This window comes from Sorex fumeus, unplaced genomic scaffold (assembly GCF_029834395.1).
Source record: "Sorex fumeus unplaced genomic scaffold, SorFum_2.1 ptg000125l, whole genome shotgun sequence".
NCBI lineage: Eukaryota > Metazoa > Chordata > Mammalia > Eulipotyphla > Soricidae > Sorex > Sorex fumeus.
In genome coordinates this window covers 4,294,553-4,310,918 of record NW_026606182.1, presented here as the reverse complement: position 1 = coordinate 4,310,918, position 16,366 = coordinate 4,294,553, and the positions used below count along the sequence as shown (strand labels likewise).

Genomic DNA, 16,366 nt, shown 5'->3' with positions numbered 1-16,366 from the left:
GTAAAGCCGGTGTGGCTCCCTAAGCCCAGCCAGGAGTGATTCCTGAGTGCAGAGCCGGGAATCAGCCCTGAGCACCACCAAGTGTGGCCTGTACCCTCCCCTGAAAAAAAACAAACACCCCCTCCCAATAAAACAGAGAAGTCATTGGTTCCCGGAGGTGGACTGCCAGTGAGTGAAATGGATGAAGGATAAAAAGTGCCAATTTCTTGGGGGTGGAGCGATAGCACAGCGGGTAGGGTGTTTGCCTTGCATGCGGCCGACCCGGGTTCGATTCCCAGCATCCCATATGGTCCCCTGAGCACTGCCAGGGGTAATTCCTGAGTGCAGAGCCAGGAGTAACCCCTGTGCATCGCCAGGTGTGATCCAAAAAGCAAAAAAAAAGTGCCAATTTCCAGTCATAATATAAGCAAATCTCACAAATATTAGAGGCATAAACAAATCCCACCAATGTAGAGGCGTGTGGTGATACAGTTATCAATACAATATTCTCTCTGATACCATTGCCAAGAGTAGATCTAAAAGTTCTCATGACGATGATCTACTGTACTATTTTATTTGTTTATAGCAATAGCATAGCAGTAGGGTGTTTGCCTTGCGCTCAGCCAGCCTGGTCGAGCCAGGTTCGATTCCTCTGCCCCTCTCGAGAGCCCGGCAAGCTACTGAGAGTATCTCGCCCGCATGGCAAAGCCTGGCAAGCTACCCATGACGTATTCAATGTGCCAGACACAGTAACAACAAGTCTCAAAAAATGGAGATGTTACTGGACCCGCTCAAGCAAATCGATGGACAACAGGAGACAGTGTTTGTTTGTTTTTGTTTATTTGTTTTATAAGTCAATCTCAGTCAAATGATGAACACATGAACGACCCGCATCTCGTGGCCCAGTAATTCCTCTCTTCCTTCTCAGTCCTTCTATCCCTCTGAAAAGACATCAAGTGTGTGTTGCCCAGTTTTGTGAATTGCCTTTGGCAGGCATGGTTTCCGAGTCCTGCCATGCTGTGACTTATTATCTGTTGCCTGGCCCACCCTTGTCCACCTTCCCCCAGTTAGTGCAAGCTCCTTGTGGCTTTTCTTTCTTTTTTTTTTTTTTTTTTTTTTGCTTTTTGGGTCACACCCGGCGATGCTCAGGGGTTACTCCTGGCTCATGCACTCAGGAATTACTCCTGGCGGTGCTCGGGGGACCATATGGGATGCTGAGAATCGAACCAGGGTTGGCCATGTTGTCTTCGTGCAAGGCAAACGCCCTACCCGCTGTGCTATCGCTCCAGCCCCTCCTTGTGGCTTTTGTCCTCGTCTGTGGATGAAACCCAGCTACCTCAACCAGCACCTGGCTGCATGAAGTGTTGTAACAAACACCCATTGAAAGAGCAAAGGAAGGAATAGATTAAAGCTGAGTGGGGTCTCACAACTGTAAGAGGTCAGCCCCACCTAATAGCTCCCCGCCGCTGCCAGGGGGCATCATTGCTCAGCCATCAGGCGTGGAGCGGGTGGCTGGGGCCCAGCTGTTAGCTCTGCCGCTGGTGGGGTGTGACCTCAGCTAAACACCTTAGTTTGTGCTTCCGTCTCTAGCAGCACCTATGGAGACTCACAGGTTAACCTATAAAGTATTTGGGGAGATGGTTCGGGCCACACCTGGAGTTATTGGGGCCTACTCCTGACTCTGTGTTTAGGGCATCATGGCTGTGCTAGGAATCAAACCAGGGTTTGCCACTTGCGAGGGCAGCTGCCTTGCACCTTGTACTACCCCCGACCCCCTAACCTGTGATTCCAGGACCATGTAACAGCCAGAACCACGACTGGTGTGTGATCTATGCTAAGCAGGCGTTTGCCATTGTGAGACTGTGACAGTGACGTCACAGCACCGGGATTCCTGAGGAGGTCCTTGCTTCCCTTCCTGTGCAGACGTGGCCATGTCTCCTTCTGTGCTCTGTGTTTCAGGAAGGGGCAGTGCAGCTCCTCAGCCCTCCTCTGTCAAGTGTTGGTCAGTTTATCCTCCCAGCATTCTCCCTGGCATCGACACAGCCTTGGAGCACTGATTGCGGAGCTCTGTAAGTATGCCCCCAGCTTGGGCTCCCCTTTCTCTGCCATTCTAAGGGGCACTGTGTGGAGTCAGGAGAGTTTATGAAGGGAGCTAACATGGATGGTGCGGGGAGAGTCACTTTGCAAAAGTTGACAACTTGTCAGTGATTTTCTTATAGACTTGAACAATTTTTTAAGAGTTCAAGCTTGATTTTAGGGGTGTGTGTTTGTGTGTGTGTGTGTGTGTGTGTGTGTGCGCGCGCATGCACATGCTTGCTGCAGAAGTTTCTTCTTTTTCTTTTTTGCTTTTTGGGTCATACCCAGCGATGCTCAGGGGTTACTCCTGGCTTTGCCCTCAGGAATCACTCCTGGCAGTGCTCGGGGGACCATATGGGATGCTGGGAATCGAACCTGGGTCGGCCGCGTGCAAGGCAAATGCCCTACCCGCTGTGCTATTGCTCCAGCCCCACTGCAGAAGTTTCTTATGCAAAATGTCCTTGAAACAGACCCGACTCTAAGAATGAAGGTTTAATCTTAGGAGGAGTGTGTGTGTGTGTGTGAGAGATGTGTCTGTGTGAGAGTATGTGTGCGTGTGTGAGTGTATGTATGTGAGTGTGTGAGTATGTGTGAGTGTGTGAGTGTGTGTCTGTGTAAGAGTGTGTGAGTGTGTCTGTGTGTATGTATGTGTCTGTGTGTGTGTAGTGTATGCATCTGTGTATCTGTGTGTGTGAGAGTATGTGTGAGTATGTGTATGTGTGTGTGAGTGTGTGTATCTGTGTGATTGTGTGTGTGTGTGTATGACACATGTGTAAATGTATGCTTGCTCCAGAAGTTTTTTAGACAAGGTGGACCTGAAAGCCTCACACATGGGCTAAAGGATAATGGAAGCCTTCACACCTGTCAGCTGTTAGTCCTGCTGAGAGCCCCCCAGCCCCCTTTGCTCCCAAGAGTGTTCTGCAGACTGCACATGCTGGTTCTGAGTGGCTGTGGGGGAGGGGGGAGCCCAGTGGTGGTGGGATCAAACCCTGAGTGGCTCTGCTCCTGGGGCTAGGAAGGGCTTGGTCACCCACCTCACAGCACATTTTGTCCTGCAGGGGCCTGGTGTCTTTCCTGGCCACCACTGGGCTCCCCATGTACTCCGTCCCCTCCCCCACGGCCACTCAGCAGATTGCCAGACAGCCAGTCAAAGGAGCCAGTGTAACCTGCCCCAAAGGGTCCAGTTGCTGGCCTTACTGTCCTCCATTCTGATGTACCCCCAAATAGCATCACTCTTTCTTGGTGCAATCATGACTGAAATAGTTAACAAGGTGACTTCTTCCAAGGAGCAGACCTCAGGTGCCCCAAACCACAGGCCTCATACCGGTCTGGTTTAACTTAGCTTTCTTCAGTTTTGTATTTGGGTCAGACCCAGGGATGCTCAGGGCTTAGTCCTGACTCCGCGCTCAGGGACCACTCCTGGTGGGCTCTGGGAATCATGCAGGATGCTGGGGAGCAAATCCAAGTCATCATCAGGCACAGCAAGTGTTATGACCACTGTACTATCTCTCTGGCCCTTACAATTAAACTGTTTGTGCGACACTCAGGGTTTGATCTCTGGCACCAACACACACACTCACACACACACACACACACACACACACACACACTTACATGAAGTTTCCCACAAGGGTGGAAGCCACAGTTACCTTCACCGAGTATAAATCACTACAACTAAATTCAGGAACTAATTGGTTGTGAACAGTAATGCTGAAAGGATGACTTCCTGGCACCTCCACTCCCAGCAGAGGTGACTGCATGTACATGCAGCTGAAAGACAGAATATTTTTATGCCTTAGAATATTTCTTCCGACGCAAGTGTGCTCGACCCACTGAAAGCACACCTGCATGGGCAGCCTGCACATGTCTTGCTATGGGGATCAGAGAGACAGTACAGGGATTGTGCAATTACCTTGCATGCAACTGAGCAGATCTCCAACACTGCACAGTATCCCCGGCACCTGTAGGAGTAATCCCAAACACAGAGTCAGGAGTGGCCCAAAACACACTCCCAAAAAGCAAAAAAGAAAAATCTTGTCACAAATTTGTCTGTAGAGAATAGCACAGATTTGGTGTTGTTGTGGTTTTGGGGTCACACTCGACAGGGCTTAGAGCTTATTCCTGGCTCTGCACTCAGGGATCACTCTTGGCTGTCTCAGGTGACCATAGGGGTGCCAGGGAATGAACTCCAGGTAGCTAAGAACAAGGCAAGTGCCCTCCCTGCTGTGCTTATTTCTATAGCCTCATTTCCAGCGACTTGAGTCGCTTTTAAAATATCTTATGTCGTATTCCATGTGCACCAAGGAGGAAAACGGGCTGGAGAGATAGTGAAAAGGGCTGGAGCTTATGTTCCACACGTAGGAGCTCTGGGTTCAATCCCCAGCACCTTGTTGTCCCCTAAGAATATCCCCTGGGCACAACTGCATGTGGTACACAATAAAAATTTAAAAAAGATGAAAAAAAAAAGGAAAAGAAGAAAGACATTTTTTAGGGCCACATGAATAGCTCAAAGGTTGGTGTTCATGCTTTGCTTGCAGGAGGCCCAGGTTTGATCCCTGGCACTTCACGACCCCGAAGAACCACACCCTAAACATCGTCAAGCTCTGTGTGTCCCCCCCAAAATAAAAAAAGACAATTTCTTCAGATACCCCAAGAAGAACTGAGTTCCTTTCCACCTACCAAATGATGCTTTAAAGTCATTAAAGCCAGGGAGTAAAAAAGTTACAAATGTCCAACACTAGGGGGCGTCAAAGAACAGCTAATAGAGCCAAACCTTCCCGCCGCGGTGCCTTGAGACTTCCCCAGCCTGGATTCCTTTACTCCGACAAGACAAAACCCAACCAAAACAAAGCAAAAAAAAAAAAAAAAAAAAAAACCACAAAAACAATCCATTTTGTGGTTCTTTGTCTCTCCATAGGCTCCACTTCAACTCGGCTCCAAATATAGGAACCAAATTCTGGTTAAGATAGGTTTGAATGCTATCTGCAAAGTATTGCTCTCTGCTATATAGCTAAAGTATTGCCATCTGCTATTTGCTATCTGCAAAATATTATCCAACACAATATTTTGGGGGGTGGCTTTGGAGCGATAGTACACAGGTAGGGCGCTTACCTTGCACTCACTGACCCAGGTTCAATCCCTAGCATCCCATATGGTTCCCCAAACACTGCCAGTAGTGATTCCTGAGTGCTGAGCCAGAAGGAACCCCTGGTCATTGCCAGGTACGGTTCCAAAACCAGAAAAGAAAATATACATTTTTTTGTTTATGCATGCATATATAAATAAGCAATTTTTTTTAGGAACCAGAGAAATAGTAAGGTCCTCGCCTCACATAGCGACCCTGACTGGGTTCCTGGCACTGCATGCCCCCGAGATGGGAGAACCCCAGAACACTGCTGAAACACATGTTTTGCATGCAAGCAGCTGGGTTCCACCCCCAGCACTACATGATGGGTTTTGTTTGTTTATTTTTAATTTTTATTTATTGCTTTTTGGGTCACACCTGGTGATGCACAGGGGTTCCTCCTGGCTCTGCACTCAGGAATTATCCCTGGTGGTGCTCAGGGGACCATATGGGATGCTGGGAATTGAACCCAGGTCGACTGCATACAAGGCAAATGCCCTACCCATTCTGCTGTTGCTCCATCCCCATGTTTGTTTTGTTTTTGTGCCACACCTGGCAACATTTAGGGGTTACTCCTGGCTTTGCACTCAGGCATTAATCCTGGTAGTGCTCAGGGGGCCTTGTGGGATGCCGGGGATCAAACTCAGGTCAGCCATGTGCAAGGCAAATGCCCTCCCTGCTGTACTATTTCTATGGCCCCTCCTCTAATACCTGTTAACCAGAGTTTCATCCTTTTATTTTATTTATTTTTTTAAAATCCCCCTCATCATGGTTTCAGTTCAATTCCAGAATAGTGTGCTCCAGGTGTGGCTCAAGTGACAGAGGGAGGCCCTGGGCTGAATTGCCAGTGTCAGTCAGATGGCACCGCATCCCCAGTGCTGCTGATAAGGCCTCACAATAATAAAATGTTTTTGTCGAGTGCTTGTTACATAACAAAAATCTGTTAGTGTTCTAGGTTATAAACATATTTTTTTGGGGGGGGGGGAAGAAGGGGTGGTGTGCTTTGGAATCACACTTGTGTTTGGGCAGCCTCCCTGGCTCTGTGTGAGGGACCAGGCAGTGCCAGGGATTGAACCTGGGCCTTCTGCACACAATCCAAAAAAATTGAAATTGCGTGGGGCTCCCACAAGCACCACAAGTAAGACTGGACAGCACCCCTCCCCTCTGTCATCAAAGGCAAAGGGAAATCAGAAATAAAAAAATAAAGATGGATGCCTCTCAAGGATGTCATGATCCTTAAAGTTTTTGTTTCAGTGTGCATTTTTCATTTTCTAGGTTTTGGGCATTGCTCAGGACTTATTTCTGGCTCTGCATTCAGGGATCTCCCTGGCAGGGCTCAGGGGACCATATGGGGTGCCAGGGATTGAACCTGGGTAGTCATTGTACAAGGCAAATCTCCTACCCATTGTATTATTGCTCCAGCTCTCTCTCCCCCCCCCCCCCCATGATTTAAATTATTACTGAAGTAACAGAGTTTACAATCATGTTGCAGATTATGTTTTTGGCACACAAAGTTGCCACAGAACCACCACGATTACCAAAGTGCCCAGGGGATGTTATAATCTTCTGGGGATGAGAAACAGGTCAGAGGTGGGCATAATACATAAACCAAGTCCCAGCCCTTCGAGGTCCTTCCTTCCCCTGGCTGGGTAGCAGCTAGGGTGTCCTGACTCACCCCCCAACCTCATTTCACTCTACTTTCACTCCCATGAGCTCACCTACCAGGCAGGTTTTTGTTTGTTTGCTTTTGTGTTTTAGAAAATGAGGTCGGGGAAAGGACTCTCCTCAGTGCTCAGGGGCCAGGTGGTGCTGGGGGTGGCCCCGGGCGCCTGCATGCAGAGGCAGGAGCTCCTGCTCGAAGCTGTGCAGTTACTAGCCGGCTGAACCAGCTCTCTCTCCAGCAGCCTGAGTCCTGCCTCGCCTTGACAGTCTTTCCTTCTCCATCCAGACTTTCCAGCTAATCTCTGAGTCAGGGCAGACAGCTTCCTTGCTCAAACAGCCCCATGCTTTCCTTCCCTCACACCTGCACACAGTGTTCCTGGAGCCCCGCCTTGTTCCTGCCTTCCAGACAGACTCCTCATGGCCTTCCTGCAGGTCCGCCTCTTCTTCCCTTCCTCCTGGGCTCAGGGTGCTGCTCCTGCCGCTGCCTGTCACAGAGGGACCCGGTCTTGATCGTGGGTAAGAACTATCTAGTTTGCCCTTTTCATTTGTTCTCTTGCCTTGTAGACAGTCAACAGATGTTTCTTGAAATGCATCCAGAAATTTTGTTTTAGTACCCATACCCTGCGTGTCATCCTTGCGCAGGGGTCATGCTAATCTCTGTATTGTTCCGATTTTAGTATATCTGCTGCCGAAGTGAGCACAGCACAGCGGGTTGGAGCGATAGCATAGTGGGTAGGGCTTTTTTTTTTTTTTGCCTTGCACGCGGCGGCTGACCCGGGTTCGATTCCTCCATCCCTCTTGGAGAGCCCGGCAAGCTACCAAGAGTATCCTACCCGCACAGCAGAGCCTGGCAAGCTACCATGACGTATTCGATATGCCAAAAACAGTAACAGCAAGTCTCACAATGGAGACGTTACTGGTGCCCGCTTGAGCAAAATAGGTGAACAATGGAAGGACAGTGCTACAGTGCTACTCATACCCTGACATGTTAGTTTTGGCTGTTGTTACTGTCCCCCCTCGCTCCCCCCCGGGCAGGTGGGTTACACCCAAAGGTTCTACTCACAGCTTACTGCTTGGGAAAGTCAAAGCTGGGGACCCTGAATGCAGTTTTCATCTGTGTGATATTAAGGTTTTTTTTTTAATATGTTGTCACAGTGCTTGTAATTAAACCACATTCTAGTGTGGGGGATAGTAGTGTCGACCACCCCTGTTGTTTTCATAGTGAAAACAGGGACCATAACACCACCCACCTTGGGGTTACCACCAGATGAAATAAGAAGATGCACTTAGACTGTGCAGCCCTCTTGGCATAAGAGGATCTAGGACTTATCAGAGAAGGAAGAGATCCACAGAAACAGGAAGGACAGTGGAGGACTTCCTGGAGGAGGTGAGCTGGGATCTGAATACAGATAAAAGAGAACTAACTGAAATAAAGACTCAAGCAGAAACAGGAAGGTGAGAGAGATCGTACAGTGGGTATGGTGCTTGTCTTGCATGTTGCCCACCCAGCTTCTATCTCCAGCATCATATGTGATTCTGAGCATGGCCAAAAGTGATCCCTGGGCACAGAGCCAGAAGTAAGCCTTCAGCATCATTGGGTATGGTTTCCAAACAAACAAACAAACAACAAACAAACAAAAAGCAATAGGAATAAGAAGGTTAAGCAGAGGATAAGGGTAGTCACGAAATGGGAGGACTGAAGTGAAAGTATAGTGGGGAGGACACTTGCCTTGCGTGCAGTTGTCCCAGGTTTGACCCCTGGCTCCCCCATATGATCTCTTGAGCACTACCAGGTGTGATCCCTGAGCACAGAGCCAGGAGTAAGCCCTGAACATCACCAGCTGTGGCCCAAACCTCCTTATCTCCCAAGAAAAGGAAAGAAATGAGAAAAGAAAATGATGTCTTTTTTTTTTTTATGTGGCAAAACACTGGAGCATTTGCATTGCATGTACGAGGCCCTGGATTCCATCGCTGGCACCTGAAACAAATGGAAAAAAAAAAAACATAATGAGAAACTCCTGAGCAAAGAAAGACACCTGAGTAACTTTTCCAAGAGAATGAAATGCATCTCTACTGGTTTGGTCTCATCAGCTCTGCCACTTTCAACCTAGACACAGATGGAGAAGTGTGGCCAGTGTGATGAAGGACATTTATTGCTAACAAGTTGTGGTAAGGGGTGGAAATAAAATGATAGCTGGAAACGAATTTTTTTTTCTTTTTGGGTCATACCCGGCGATGCTCAGGGGTTACTCCTGGCTCATGCACTCAGGAATTGCTTCTGGCGGTGCTCCGGGGACCATATGGGATGCTGGGAATCGAACCTGTGTCGGCCATGTTGGCTGCGTGCAAGGCAAATACCCTACCCGCTGTGCTATCGCTCCAGCCCCTGGAAACGAATTATTAATAGGTTTGAGAATACAAGTCTGCATTTGTGTTAAGAGTATTAGTTATACCAGTACAGAAAAAAGGTAAAAGGTAAAGGCCCTCCCGTTGATCATCGATTTGCTCGAGCGGGCCCAGTAACGTCTCCATTGGAGACTTTGTTGTTACTGTGTCTGGCATATCGAATACTCTCGGTAGCTTGCCGGGCTCTCCGAGAGGGGCGGAGGAATCGAACTCGGGTCGGCCATGTTGGCCGCTTGTAAGGCAAACGCCCTACCGCTGTGCTATCGCTCCAGTACAGAAAACAACTGAATTTGGTTTAATACCAGTTTGGTGGTGGTGGTGGTGGTGGTGGTGGGGTGAAGCTTGAAAGGAAGGAGGGTGGGAGAATGGGTTGTAGAGTCAGTTTTGAGGGTCAGGGCAGCCTCTGAGTTTGCTGATTCAATTGTCTGTATTAGTGTTGAGGAAGACTGAGGCCTCCTGCGCTTCTGAGGGGTGGGGGGGGTCCCTTATGTAGTGACGCTTTGTTTGGAAGAAAAAGAAGCCCCACTGGGAGGGGAATGCATTGGCCCAGAGGGGCAGATTTCTGTGGTGTTCCTTCCAGATGGCGCATCTATCCTCAGCTGCTGTGAGTGTGGACAGTTAAGGGTTTCCAGATGCCAGAAATTCCAGAGAAATGCCCTCAGCTGAAAGGAGCAGCTCTGAGGACCTTAACTTCCTCACAGTCCAAAGCTAATGACTGACTGATAGATAACTGGGGTGGGGGTGGGGCGGGGAAATAACTGTCCATTGTGTGTGTGTGTGTGTGTGTGTGTGTGTTGTCTGTGTGTTTGTCTCCAGAGAGTTCCTGTCAATCAGGTCAAAGCAAGACAAATGCCATTCATGGGATCTTTCTTACAACCTTTTTCTAAGAACTCTGACCTAGGATGCCTAAGAAATAAAAATAACGTTTGATCAAGGGCAAAACTTAGTGGTAAAGTGAATGCTTAGCATGCAGGAGACCTGAATTCAATCCCTTTATAATTTAGTAAATAAATAAACGAACTGATAGTTCTGTCTCGTGTCTGCCTTGTCAGATTTAGGTGAATTATTGGACAGTTCAGCAGCCCCAGTGCAAAAGAGAACTTGTCTCAGAAGTTCCAGCAAAGGGTCCCAGAACTCATTCTGATTGGACTGCCTGGGGTCACATGCCTCTCCCTTAACCAGTCATGACGAATGGTGTATGTGATGGCTGAGGAGCAGTGCTTTGATTGGCCAGGACTGGTCTGCATGTTCACACCCCACCCAACCCCACCCAATGGCGAGTAGCTAAAGCCATCCTGGTGGCAGCCAAGTGCAGAGTGGGGAGAAGGGATTCTCCAGAGAAAGTCAGAGCCCCGGGCCAGAAGAAAGATAATGTTTGCAGGAAAAGAGAGCAATAATCCACATCACCTGCACATCCAGACAAACTCGAGAATGTTATTAGACTAGTCGATGGCGAAGAGAAAGGCACTTTATCCTCACTTGTTTTGGGAGATGCTTAGAGAATGTGGGAAAGGGCTGGTTGTTATCTGCAAGTATTTGGAATGTTGCCCTGCTGGGGTATTGTGTGAAGCTTTAGGGGGTATCATTAGGATGGAGAGGCAGAGATCAGAGGGAGGCAGATTACCCACTAGAGCTAGATATGGGACTTGAGAGATAGTGCAGGGGTTAAGGCACCACAGTGATCCCTGAGCATTGCAGGATGTAGCCCCCCACAAAGAAGAACAACCCCCTAACAGATGTAAACACTTTATGTGGTATGTATACACAAATAATTAAGTGGTCAGAAAAAAAAAAGAAGTGGGGCTGGAGTGATAGTACAGAGGATAGGGCGTTTGCTTTGCATGCGACCAACCCGGGTTCGATTCCCAGCATCCCATAGGGTCCCCTGAGCACCGCCAGGAGTAATTCCTGAGTGCATGAGCCAGAAGTAAACCCTGAGCATCGCGGGGTGTGACCCAAAAAGAAAAAAAAAAGGAGTTCGGGCTTTTCGGGGAGGCGGGAAGGGGTGAGGGGGAACCCAGACCCCCAGTCCTGGGCCCCCTCTCGCTTGGCTTTCTTCCAGGGCGGTGTCTAGGGGGCGCTCTTTGGAATGGCCCAAGCCAGTCTGGTCTGGAGACCCGGTCACACCCCAGCTCCTCCAACCCGGAGCACTTTCTCCTCTGCAGCCTCGGGTTAGTCATGGCACGGAGCAACGGGCTGCTTAGCTGAAGTCACCCTTCAGCGCCTGGCTTCGTTCCTCCCGCCCTCCTCTGGCAGTGAAAGCACCCACCCACCCTCCCCCCCGAGGTGCTGATGCGTCTACTCCAGAAATATTTGCAGGGTTAATGCTTCCATCAGGGTTTGCGGAGGATCCCCGCGGGGGCGGGCGCGGGGGCTGGCGCGGGGGCGGGCTGTGTGACTCAGGAGCCGCAGGGATCCCACTGTCCCCAGTGCTAGGAACTGAGGCGGGCTTCTGGAAGAATCTCTGGGACTCCCCAGGACCCCGAGGGCTCCGCTCCCCCCTCCTCCCTCTCCCCTCCAGCCACCCCCGCCCCACCCGGAGGCCTCTGCGGGGGAGCCTGGGGAGCACCGTGAGAACCGCGCGGGGGAGCGGAGCGGGGTGCCCCCTTATCCGGCCTTTGTGCCCGAATCGCAGCGCCCCTCCCCGAAGCTGGAGGAGCGCCCGCGCCCCCCCCACCCCCGGCTCCCGCCCGCCCCGCTGCAGCCCGGGCGCTCCCAACGCGCGCCCGCGCCAACCTGGGCGCGTTCCTCCTTCCCCGGCTCCGGCCTCCACCCCTCCTGGGGGGCAGGCGGGGAGCACGTCCCCCTCCCTGCGGGAGCCCCCCGCCCCCACGCATCCCCGCGGTCCGAGCGGGGCGGGCAGAGAGAGGAGGACCCCCGCGGCCCCGGGTGCTAGAACGGCGGGGCGGTCGGGAGATGCTCTCCCCGGGAGTCCCCCCGATGCCCACTCCGGGCTCCTTGCAGCCCCGGGCTCTCGGCTGGGGCATGACCTCAACCTTCTAGCATTCGAGGCAGGTAGGGAGAGGAGGGGCGAGGAGCCGCCCGTTTACCGTTGGGGAGACTGACTCAGAGACAACCAGGCGGAGGGCCGCGCTGGGGCGGGGGCTGTAACGGGAATTCTGGGCTCCGGGCCGGGGCGGAATTTAATTGTCTGCAGTTGGGGGAGCGTGAAAGTGCAGTACCGACCGACGGCGGGTCCCCGGCAGCCCCCTAGATTGGGACGGGGGTGAGGTCGGGAAGGATCACTGGTAAAGTGAGGAGATGCATTCATGCAATACCAAGGCGCGCTGCATTGGAGCCGGGGGAACTTGGCGAGGTCCAAGCAGCCGGCCGCCTTCCCCTGACAGGGGTGTCCAAAGGGCGGCGGCCTCTTTAAGAGCCCAGCGCCCCGCCTCCGGCTCGTCGCCGACCTCCTCCCGTCTCCTCCCAGTCGCTCGGCCAGTTCCAGCGCTCCCTCGGCGATGAGGTCATCTCCCAGCTTCCGATTGGCTGCCCGGGGCCGTCAGTCACAGGAAGTCCCGCCGCCGTCCGGGCTTTCCTAAAAATCTCTCCGGGCTCGCCCGCCCCGGCGATCGCCGGGCCGGGGCTCTGATTGGTCGGCGCCGCTGTCACTCCTCCGAGCGGGGCGGCGCAAGCGGCAGGAGGCGGGCGGGGTGGGCGGGCCCGCAGCTTCCGCGGCTGAGAGGAGCCGGCGGCGGCCGTGTCTGAGGTGGACGCGGCGACGGCGAGCCTGCCCGGTCCAGCCTGTCCAACTCTCCCCGGCTCCGCGCGCCACACACACACACACACACACACACACACACACACACGACCGTCCGCGCGCGACGCCTTCTCGCCTGCACCGCGCGCTGTGGCAGCGGCCGGCCGGCGAGGCGCGGGAGAAGACGCGCGTCCTGAGAGCCCGCTGAGGGGGAAAACCGCTGGCGGAGCCCGGGCCGGGAGGAGCGCGAGGCGGTGAGTGGGAGTCCGGGCGCGGACCCCTCCCCCACCGCGCCCCGCCCCGAGCATCCTTTCTCCGCGCCCCCCGGCCGCGGGGGGCCAGGGCCCGGGGGTCGCGGAGCCCCGCGCGGGTGGCGGGGCTGGGCCGCGCACCTGGGCGCCGCCCGGCCCGTGGGGAGACGCGGAGGGTCCCGCCCCCGCGGCGGCGGCGGCGTTGGCGGCGGCGGCCGGGGCGTGTGTGGGGCTCCCGGGCGCCTGCTCCAGGGGGGTCTCGGGTCCCCCCACACCCTCCCGGGCCGCCAGGTGGAAGGAAGGTCCTGGCGGGCTGGCAACTGCACGCGGCCGCGAACTTTACCCTCGTCGTCGGTGTGTGTCGGGGCTCCGGGGACACCGCCCCCTCCCCACCCGCCAGAGATTCTCGGCGGGGGGCTGCGCGCCGGGCGACCCGGGGCCCCTCGGGCAGCTCACCTGAGAGGTGGGGCTCGGGAGGGCGCCCGCCCCGCGGGGACGCGCTCGGCCCGGGGTGAGGGGGTGAGGGTGAGGGTGGGGGGCGCGGGCGGGGGGTTCGCGAGCGGGTGTCGGTTGCGGGTGGACCCCCACCCCCACCCTCCACCCGCAGTGTGCGGTTTAGAAACCCCCCGCAGCCCACCTCGACGTCGTCCGGGTTTCGGTTTCCTCCCTGTGGGGAAGCATAAAGGAAGGACGGTTTGGTGGACGGGTCGCCGCTTCCCAGACTGAACTGGGCGTGACGTGTGTGTGTGTGTGTGTGTGTGTGTGTGTGTGTAGACGGGAATGGGAGATACTTCGCCGCGATGCAGCAATGAGCATCTGTGTGTGTGTGTGTGTGTGTGAATGAGTGTGAATGTGTGTGAGACAAATACTTTGCCGCGATGCAGCAACGAGCACCTCTCTCCGATTGTGTGTGTTTGCGTGTGTGTTTGCGGGGGTGGTGGTGGTGGTTGTGTGTGGGGCAGCACTCCTAGCAGCAGTGGGCACCTCTCTCCGTGTGTGTGTGTGTGTGTGTGTGTGTGAGAAATACTATGCCGCGATGCAGCAGTGAGCACCTCTCTCCGTGTGTGTGTGTGTGTGTGTTTGCGGGGGTGGTGGTGGTGGCTGTGTTTGGGGCAGCCACTCCTAGCAGCAATGGGCACCTCTCTCCGTGTGTGTGTGTGTGTGAAATACTTCCCCGCGATGCAGCAGTGAGCACCACTCTTCGTGTGTGTGTGTGTGTGTGTTTGTGGTGGTGGTGGTGGCTGTGTTTGGGGCAGCCACTCCTAGCCCAGTGCACTCGGGTCACTCCCTGAGGGGCTGAGGGGACCTTTGTGGTGTGGAGGATCTGATTGGGCCTCCTGCGTGCAAGGCATGGACTCGGCCCCTTGAGCCATCTGTCTGGCCCTTTGCTTTGTGTGTTTTTTACCTGTTTTTTTTATTTTTTATTTTTTTAAATCCAGAAGATGTCTGAAATGTTCTTGAGATCTTTTCTGGCTCTTCCCTAGCCGAAGCCATAGCCTGTAAAAGAATCTCTTCTAATGAGTCGTTTATTTGTTTTATTTTGGAAGACCCCAAAGAACTCTAAATTTCACTTAATGCAGTTTTACTGTTGAGAAGCAGCCGCCTCCCAGGGTGAGGTGGTACAGCCAGCTGGCCCACAGCCTCATGACCGCAGGGTGGGGAACCTTGGGCTGAAAGCTATTAAACTAAGTTTTGCCTAATGTCATTTTCATTTTTTTTTTCACAGCACATCCCAGGGCTGTAATGGTACTCAGTTTAATGAAATGATTTAGAAAGATGCAAACCTTTACTGCTGTTTTCAAAAACACATGCAAAGAGAATCTGATTGTAATCTAGTTCTAGCATTTGTTTTAGTTCTTTGCCAGTAACTGTTGAAAGAAACCCCCTTGTGCAGGGGCTACAGCACTCCTGGAATTTCTGGGTCTGAGACCACCACAGACCCCCCCAGAGAGGGAGGGCTCAGTTTCCCAGCCTTTTCAAGAAAGTTGTTGATCTGGTTAAAAAAAAAAAAAAGCTTCTGTTTAAAAAAGCTTCTAAAAACACCATCCATTTTAACTTTTTAAAGTTGAGTTAAAATCATATGAAGTGGAAGAAGAATATACATCAAACAATTCAAAAGGGAGCGATAGCACAGCGGGTAGGGCGTTCGCCTTACAAGCGGCCAACATGGCCGACCTGAGTTCGATTCTTCCGCCCCTCTCAGAGAGTCCGGCAAGCTACCGAGAGTCTTCGATATGCCAAACACAGTAACAACAAAGTCTCCAATGGAGATGTTACTGGGCCCGCTCGAGCAAATCGACGATCAACGGGAGGGCCTTTACCTTTACCTTTACCTTATTTCCTATAGTTGTGTCTTAGTGCTTTGGGGAAGGGATTCAGAAGTATAAAACAACATCTTGGCCATAAGGGTAAAACCATAAGTTTGAGTCACTCAGTAGTGATTTTGGGTATTAAGGTTTTTATTCATTTATTCTTTTTTGGGGGGGGGGACGGGGAGGCATACCCAGTGGTGCTCCAGCCTCTTGTACTTAGGGGGTCACTCCTGGCAGTACTTAGAAGACTCTATTGGGTTCTGGGGACAACCTGGGTTGGCCACGTGCAAGGTAAGTGCCTGCCTCCTGTACCATTTCTCTTACTCATTTACTCTTCAACACACTTTTTGTTCCCTACCAGTAAAGCACAAGGTGGTGTTTGGTTTTGTTTTGTTTTGGGGCGACACTTGACTGTTCTCAGGACTTATTTCTGGCTCTATGCTTAGGGATCATTATTGGCGGGCTTTGGAGATCATATTGGGTGCTGGGGATCAAACCAGGGTCAGCTGCATGCAAGGCAAGTGCCATACCTCTCCTACTATCTCTTGGCTCCAGCAAGGTTGTTTTTGAATGCCTGAGGATATCAAGAAAAGCATATGATCTCTGCTCATAAGGTACTCAGAGATAGGGAGAAGCAGAAAGTGGCAGAAAATTGTAACATATTGAAATACACTAATCACTTGAAGAGCACAGCCCAAAGTTAGAAACTCAGAACCAAATGGGAAAGTTTTTTTTTTTTTTTTTAAAGAAATGACACTTTGTTTTAGTTTTGAACCACACTAAGCAGTGCTCAGGAGTTACTCCCTTCTCTGCATTCAGGAATTTCTCTGGTGGTGCTTGGGGGACCTTACGGGAT

The 16,366-nt window shown here is 52.3% G+C and overlaps 1 non-coding gene across 1 annotated transcript; it reads right to left on the bottom strand.

Moving 5' to 3' along the window:
- Positions 1-7,437: 7,437 nt before the first annotated feature.
- On the bottom strand, positions 7,438-7,542 carry LOC130044940 (U6 spliceosomal RNA). Its single transcript, XR_008795505.1, has one exon. It is a non-coding gene; the product is annotated as a U6 spliceosomal RNA (small nuclear RNA).
- Positions 7,543-16,366: the final 8,824 nt, after the last annotated feature.